The 7,675-nt window shown below is 44.5% G+C and overlaps 1 non-coding gene across 1 annotated transcript; it reads right to left on the bottom strand.

The window, feature by feature from the left end:
* Nucleotides 1-279: 279 nt before the first annotated feature.
* Nucleotides 280-414, bottom strand: LOC129513203 (small nucleolar RNA SNORA42/SNORA80 family). The gene has a single exon (XR_008665184.1). It is a non-coding gene; the product is annotated as a small nucleolar RNA SNORA42/SNORA80 family (small nucleolar RNA).
* Nucleotides 415-7,675: the final 7,261 nt, after the last annotated feature.

A 7,675-nucleotide genomic window follows, 5' to 3' on the forward strand; every position in this document is an offset into this window, starting at 1 on the left:
GGAACAATGTTTAAAGTTATATGTTTTGGCAAAAACTTACGAGTGCAAACTTTTCTTGTTGCTGATTAAGAGAGACCCATTAATCAGAACGTAGATTTGGCATCCTTGTAGAAAAATTATTTAGCCTAACCAGAATTTACGACACCTAATTGCTTCACAGGCAAATGACATGAGCTCTTGGTAGTATTTATTAAGCTGAATCGGCTTTCATTAGAATAGAGTCTCTTATTTATTTATTTATTTATTTATTTATTTATTTATTTATTTATTTTCTTTTTCCACTGTGCAACCCGCTTCAGTGCCTGCAGCCAACGGCACAGAGGCCGGGCAATGGTTCGGGGCCACTGTTTGCTCTGGCATGAGACACTATGAGAGGCCCAGGGGGACAAGCCTGCCATAAATCCAAACCCATGCGTAGAATAGTGTCTCTTAAAAGTGGACAGCCAGAGTGGAAGAAGCCAGATAAAGAAGAGCACGTCCTTTATGATGTCACTTTATGAAAGTCTAGAAAATGCAAATTAATCTACAGTGTCAAAGAGGATCAGTGTTTGCCTGGGAAAGGGGGCATGGTGGGACAGAAGCAAAGGAATTATATAAGGGAATGAAAAATTTGGGGATGTTCTCTCATTGATTGTGGTGATGGTTTCACAGATATTTACAACTGACAAAACTTGTCAAAGTGCATACTTTAGTCACACCTGGGTGGCTCAGTGGTTGAATGTCTGCCTTTGGCTCAGGTCGTGATCCCAGGGTCCAGCGATGGAGTCCCGCATCAGGCTCCCCGTAGGGAGCCTGCTTCTCCCTCTGCCTATGTCTCTGCCTCTCTCTCTCTCTATGTCTCTCATGAATAAATAAATAAAATCTTAAGAAAAAGTACATACTTTAAATCTGTCCAGTTTGTTGTTTGTCAATTATACTTCATAAATACGTTTTTTCAAAAAGCCTAACTAAAGGGCAGGGTGGTAGAAAGCCTGCAGATGCCTTCCACAAGTTTGTGCCTTTAGGTCCAGGCAGAGGTCACAAGTGGAACTTGAAACAAGAAGAGATAGGAGCCTGCAAGCTGACAACTATGAGCCTACAAGTTAAGGAAACCACCCTCTGGGTACATAATCTACTTTTTGGGTGGAGTCCTAATGAATCAGTTGGTGGAGACCTGAGCCCTGTTGGTTCAATTTTTTTTTTAAAATTTTTATTTATTTATGATAGTCACACACACAGAGAGAGAGAGAGAGAGAGGCAGAGACATAGGCAGAGGGAGAAGCAGGCTCCATGCACCGGGAGCCCGACATGGGATTCGATCCAGGGTCTCCAGGATCGCGCCCTGGGCCAAAGGCAGGCGCTAAACCGCTGCGCCACCCAGGGATCCCAGCCCTGTTGGTTCAAAAGGTTGCCCTGGAGATATAGCTCTTGCCTCAGTGGCTTTCCTGGGGTTTTATTCAGGCAGCCTGATAAAGCTCCCAGCTTCTTAGTACATTAGAACAATTTTTGTGTACCTGGATCTTGTCATGCTCAGGTAAAGCTGAGAACATGGTGTTTGTTTCTGGTCTTATGTCTAAATATAAAAGCTAAGGAGGAACAAAAATGAGTATGGGAATTATAGGTACTAGATAATTATAATTATCTATTATTCCCAGAACTGGGTTGGGTAGAATTTAGCTGTCAGGCAGGAGAAGGTGCCAATCTGTCACTAGGATCTAGAATTTTGCCTGTCAGCTTGGATTCCAACCTGGACAACTAAAATTTCAGGAAGAACTGACCAACTTTATATGAAAAATTGGTTCAAGTGGTGGCCCAATGCATTTGGGGAGAGAGAAGGCTGTCCTTGCTGGTTTCTGTCTGCCTACCTAGCAGACTGCTTTGGAGGAAGCACACCCCATAGACAAGGCCAGGCATGTCCATTATTGGGAACAGCTTTACTTATACCATAAGAATCTTGACCCTTCAAGCTTTGGAGTCCTATATATAGTTCGTTGTATCTCCTACTGGAAAATATTGAGGGTGCTCCAGGTTGATGTAGGAGACCATATAAGCCCTATCCTATCTGCTTTGAGCTTTTTTTCTCATGCCTAAAGCTCCTTTGGTTGCCCTAAGAAATGCAGGAGATCAGTGCCTGAATCCTCCCCTTTGGAAGATGGTTGAGGTACCAGCTTAGATTTGAACCAAGCTCTAGGTCTTCAGGGGCTGACTAGAACAGAGCATCTTACCCAAGACAGCTGAAGTTGGAAGAGTGGGGAGAGTGGGCCCCCGATAAGGCCTGCAGAGAGCTGAGCACCAAGCCAGGGAGCCTGATGTCCCGGGTAAGTCTAAGATAGGAGAGGGAACTCAGTCAGGAGCAACCAGAAATGGGAACAGGCTGGGAACAAAATGTTGGGAGATGAGTGCTTTGAACAGACTCCAAGAGTCTGTGGCTCTGCCAGTATCTCTATAGGCCATGAGAGCATCATTCATGAAGCTCCATTGGCTTGGAGCAAGCGCCACTCACATTCCTACTACAGGCTTTAGAGTCTATACTAAGACTCCCTTTGAGTCACCAGTGGAAGATTCTGAAGTGTTCTGGGACATTTGGTGTAGGACACTATTTCATAAAACTATACTGTTGGACCATACTGAAGATCCTGATGGTTTATGCTAGTGGCCACTTGGTGTTTCCTGGCCCCTCTCAGCAGATCCTATTTTCTCAGTCTGCAGTAGTTGTTCAGAGCACCGTTACACTTTGCTAGGAAATGGCCCTCCTGACTACAACAGTAGGTAGACAGTGAGTGCAAGGGGTGCTTCTCTTGTGGGGCTGGACAGGGTCCCGGTTAGTCTTGGCAGCCTTCAAGTCACTGCCTGGGTATGGATCCCTGGTGCTGGCTCTTCAAGCCTTATTGAGCACTACACCCATGGCCTGAGTTCCTGATGGTTCTTGCACATGCTTTAGTTTCTTCTTTTCGTTTTGTCTTTCTGTATTGGTGTTGCTAATCATGGGAGATGGGTGGGCCACTCCTACCCACCATCCCTGACTTCATGGGGTGAGTCAGAATTGCCTCTCTCATGTGAGAGTCCCTTTCTTTTCTACTTTTTATGAAGAGGTATCCAACAGCTACACATGGAGATTCTCCCTTGTGTTCTAACATCTGCTGTGAAATTTAATGGCATGGTCCTGTGGCTCTTCACAATTCTAACCCTGTGGACATGCCACTCTAAGCATTCTGCCCCGGAGCCCGGTCAGTACTGACTCCAGGGACATTTCTGGAGCTTCTGGCACCTAGTAGCTTTATACCAGCCTCATTCCTTCTCTTTCCTCCTTTATGACTCTTTTTTTTTTTTCCTTTATGACTCTTTAACTCCTCCAGTGTCTTAGAGGAAAGTTCCAGCCAACATATTAAATGTCCCATCCTCTGGACCTGACACAAGACTGACATTTTTTCATCTTTGGTCCAAAGACTTTGTATTTTTGATAAGTCATTGTTATAACCATTATATTGGGTAAGCAAAAATCATGAGGCATAGGATGGAGACTTCCAGCTACATACCAAAATGACCCTTTCTTCTTGGGGTACACAGACTACATTTCCCAGCCTCCCTGGCCAACAAATTGGTTATATGACCAAGCTCTCTCCAGTGGAATGTGAACAGAAGTGTATCTGCCAAATTCCAGGTCTGGCCTATTAAAAAAACCTCCCACATTCCTTCTCCCTTCTCTTTCCCCCTTCTGGCTGACTGAGAATTTGATACCCAAGGTGACCTTGGAAGTCACAGTTGAGAATGGTAGAGCCACTGTTGGTTTAAGTTCCTAATTGACCACGACGAGGAGATCTGCCCTTGGAATCCAAACCTGCTCAGGGGTGTTATATATGAGAAATGATGTTGCATAATGTTAAGCACTTTATTTTGTGTGTGTGTGTGTGTGTGTGTGTGTGTGTGTGTGTGTGTTTTGTTAAGCACTTTAACTTTAAGATCTTCTTGTTACTACAGGCTACCTACCTAATATAAGGTAGGATCAGGAAGTAACTTTATTTTCATTTCTTTCTATGTAAACCCATTTTGTGGGATCCAGTCTCTTGCTCCTAGATAAAATTTGAGACAGGTTCTATAAGCTTTCTGGTCATGTGAAGGTAGTTGAAAGTCATGTGGCCACTCTAATACCCCAAAGAGTTCAGTAGTTAAATGGTCCAATCTCATAATGGTAAAAACTTCAAGCTTTATTTAAAGCCTAGAAGGCTTCCTGAGATCCCCTGGGTGGCAGTTTAGTGCCTGCCTTCGGCCCAGGGCTTGATCCTGGAGTCCTGGGATCGAGTCCCGCATCGGGCTCCCTGCATGGAGCCTGCTTCTCCCTCTGCCTGTGTCTCTGCCTCTCTCTCTCTCTCTCTCTCTCTTTCTCAGTCTGTGTCTCTCATGAATAAATAAATAAAATCTTAAAAAAAAATTATAGGCTTCTTGGGGCACCTGCCTGGCTCAGTGGTTGAGCATCTGCCTTCAGCTCAGGGCATGATCCTGGGTCCTGGGATTGAGTCCCACGTCAGGCTCCCTGCATGGAGCCTGCTTCTCCCTCTGCCTGTGTCTCTGATTCTCTCTCTGTGTGTCTCTCATGAATAAATAAATAAATAAATTTTAAAAATCAATAAATAAAGGCTTCTCCCCTTTCTTTGAAATCAGCTGCCTTCACTAGGAATCAAGGTGTGCAGAGATCTCTCACTTGCCACTTTGTGGCAGGAACTGCTATTGTCCCTCAGTGCCCATTTTCTTCCTCTTCCTTATTTTTTTAGAGCAAGAGTAAAAGTGTGTGAGTGTGCATGGAGGGAGGGGGAGCAGAGGGAGAGGGAGAGAGCAAATCCTAAGGGGCTTCCATGCTCTGAGCGGAGCCCAACTAGGGGCTTGATCTCATGACCTCGAGATCATGACCTGATCCAAAATCAAGCATTGGATGCTTAGCTGACTGAGCCACCCAGGCACCCCTCTCCTCTTATTAATAGAACTCCCAAATTTTTGTGGATATGTGGCTACTCCAAATAAAGGCTACATTTCCCAGTATCCCCTGAAGCTAAGTGTGGCCATGTGACTAATCTGGCAACAGGGTATGAATAAAGCGAGTGAGCAATCTTTTGGTAATGTGCTCAATAGCAGGAATAGTGCTCCCTTTCCCCTATCCTTCTCCCCTACTCTCGGCTGGAAGAGACTCTGTAGATGTGATGATGGCTCATTCCAACCTCGCAGCTGAAAGCAGTATTCTGGGCAATGACAGATCAGCACGACGGAGGAGCTGGATCCCCAAGCAGTGGACTTACTATCCAGCCCAGGAGTCTTTATGCTGGAACTATTCCATGAGAAATAAATTAACTTTTGTTCTTTTGTCTTTTTGCATGCTTGTCCCTCATCTTGCTAACTTAGACGCTGGATCCCTCTAGAGTTGGAGTGGTGAGAGGGGGTGGCTTAAAGGGACCAGGAGAGGTCTGATTTGGCTAGAGATACTATGAGGTGGCACAAGTGCTTCCTGGATCATTAGGCATAGCTGATTCTTCCTTTAATTAGACACTTGCTGAATTTCTTGGAGATAAATCCTTGACTTTGCTAGGATTTCTCATTCCTTGATCCTTTAATGAGGACAATGCCTTAGGCTGGTCAACTATACTTCTTTCTGTAGCCTCCAAGTGTCTAGCAACTCATCCCTTTATTAGGATCACCAAATCTCTCTGACCATTTTGGACAGGATCTTTTTTTTTTTTTTTTTTTGGACAGGATCTAATACAATCCTGTGTCAGCTTTCTCTTTTGCTGGCCCCATAGCTGGTCCACAGGAAACATCATGAATCCAGTGTCCCTGGAATCTGGGAAGGTTGGTAGCCCTCAACCTAGTAACTTCTCTTACACCACCATCAGGGCAGCTAGACAGCCTTTTGTTTTTTGGTTTTCAGATATGAGTCAGCCACTAGCTCACCCTGTGCTCAAACTGCAGGGGACACATATTAAACTCTCTGAAAGGGCCTACCAAAGCCCTTTTCCCTGGGCTTAAATGAGGGCAATACCTTAGTTCCCTCAGGAGGCTGAATTGTTAATTGCTTCTCCTTCCTACTCCAGACTATGGTCACCTTCACAGAGACACTCTCAGGCTCAGGACTTCAGAAGTGTTCTTTCACGTAGGGACTCTGGCCTCTTTTGTCATGATTTCCCTCTTTTATTTAGGAAGAGGTTCAAAATTTTAGAAGCTCATTGTCTTTTTTTTTTTTTTTTAATGTAGGTTCCATGCTCAATGTGTGGCTTGAACTTACAACCCTGAGATCAAGAGTCACAATCTCTACGAAATGAGCCAGTTAGGCACTCAAAGAAGCACATTGTCTTGAGCAAGAGCCACTGTTTGCTTTCCAAATATCAAGCCCACTCACTTACCTCGTACATTCCACGGCATCACACAAGAATTATTCCTGGGAGCTCTAGTGGCACTGCATTCACATTCTCCTTCTGTTTGAACTTCCAGACCACCTTACCCAAAGCCACTTGCAGCAGCAGTACTCCATCAGTGCTGATGCCATTGCTACCATACCCAACAGGTTTGGGGCTCTTATTCCAGGGATGGTGCAAGTAGTGTTTCAAGACTGAACTCCAAAAAAGTAACCTGAGTTTCCGTGGTTCTCACTAGCCTACACAGATATGTAAGTGAGGCTACCTTAAGGTAATAATCAAAATTTCAGTGTCTTTTCCCAACCTCTGAAAAGTCCCCTTCTCTGCCCAAGTACTTCTGGGCTCTGAGGGGAATCTCACAGGAGCTCACAAATCCAGTCATCCAGGTATATTGTCATTCTGTATCCAGCACCTGCTTGAGCATCACCCCGAATGAATTGAAGCCCTTAAGGCACCAAATCTACATTGGGTGATGTCTATGCCTAGAGAGGAAATTTCTTTTTTATATTCTTTTTCTTTTTAAAAAGATTTTATTTATTTACTCATGAGAGACACAGACAGAGAGGCAGAGACATAGGCAGAGGGAGAAGCAGGCTCCCTGCAGGGAGCCCGATGTGGGACTCGACTCCAGGACCTGGGATCATGCCCTGAGCCAAAGGCAGACGTCAACTGCTAAGCCACCCAGGAGTCCCTTCTTTTTCATATTCTATTTCATTAGAGGACTGCCCAAGCAATGCCTGTGTGCTTCAGGGTCTTGCAGAGCTTCCAGAACCAGATACATGTTGACAGTCTTCTTTTTTTTTTTTGCCTGGGATGGAGGACTGGAGGTGGTGACAAATCACATCCACTTACTCTTTAATTCAACAAATATCTCCCGAATTCCTCTTCCATGCTAGCCATGAGGTAAACAAGATACATATGGTCTCTGCATCCATGGAGTTTATAGCCCATTGCAAGACCAAAACAAAACAAAACACACAATGACAAAAAAAAGACATTTAAAATTTTACCTTCAGGACTTTGTTATTGGGTGCAGTTAATTGTGTTTGGCTGCTGCTCCTGTTTGGGTGAGTTTTGTGCACAAAGCCTGCCAACTCTCAGGCAAATAGATGCTGACAGCCTGTCTCACCATGTGGAGCAATATCCTTCTTAATCCATGGCTACACTGATCTACTGGGGCCTAGTACAGGAGATTAATCTATGCTATGCTAAAATTGTGTGATTTTTTTCCCCACACTTAGTGACAGCCAAAGAAAAACGTGCACTTATTTCTCCAAATGCTTCTTCCTTCCATTCCA

Source organism: Nyctereutes procyonoides, unplaced genomic scaffold, assembly GCF_905146905.1.
Source record: "Nyctereutes procyonoides isolate TBG_1078 unplaced genomic scaffold, NYPRO_anot_genome, whole genome shotgun sequence".
In the NCBI taxonomy this organism is placed as follows: domain Eukaryota; kingdom Metazoa; phylum Chordata; class Mammalia; order Carnivora; family Canidae; genus Nyctereutes; species Nyctereutes procyonoides.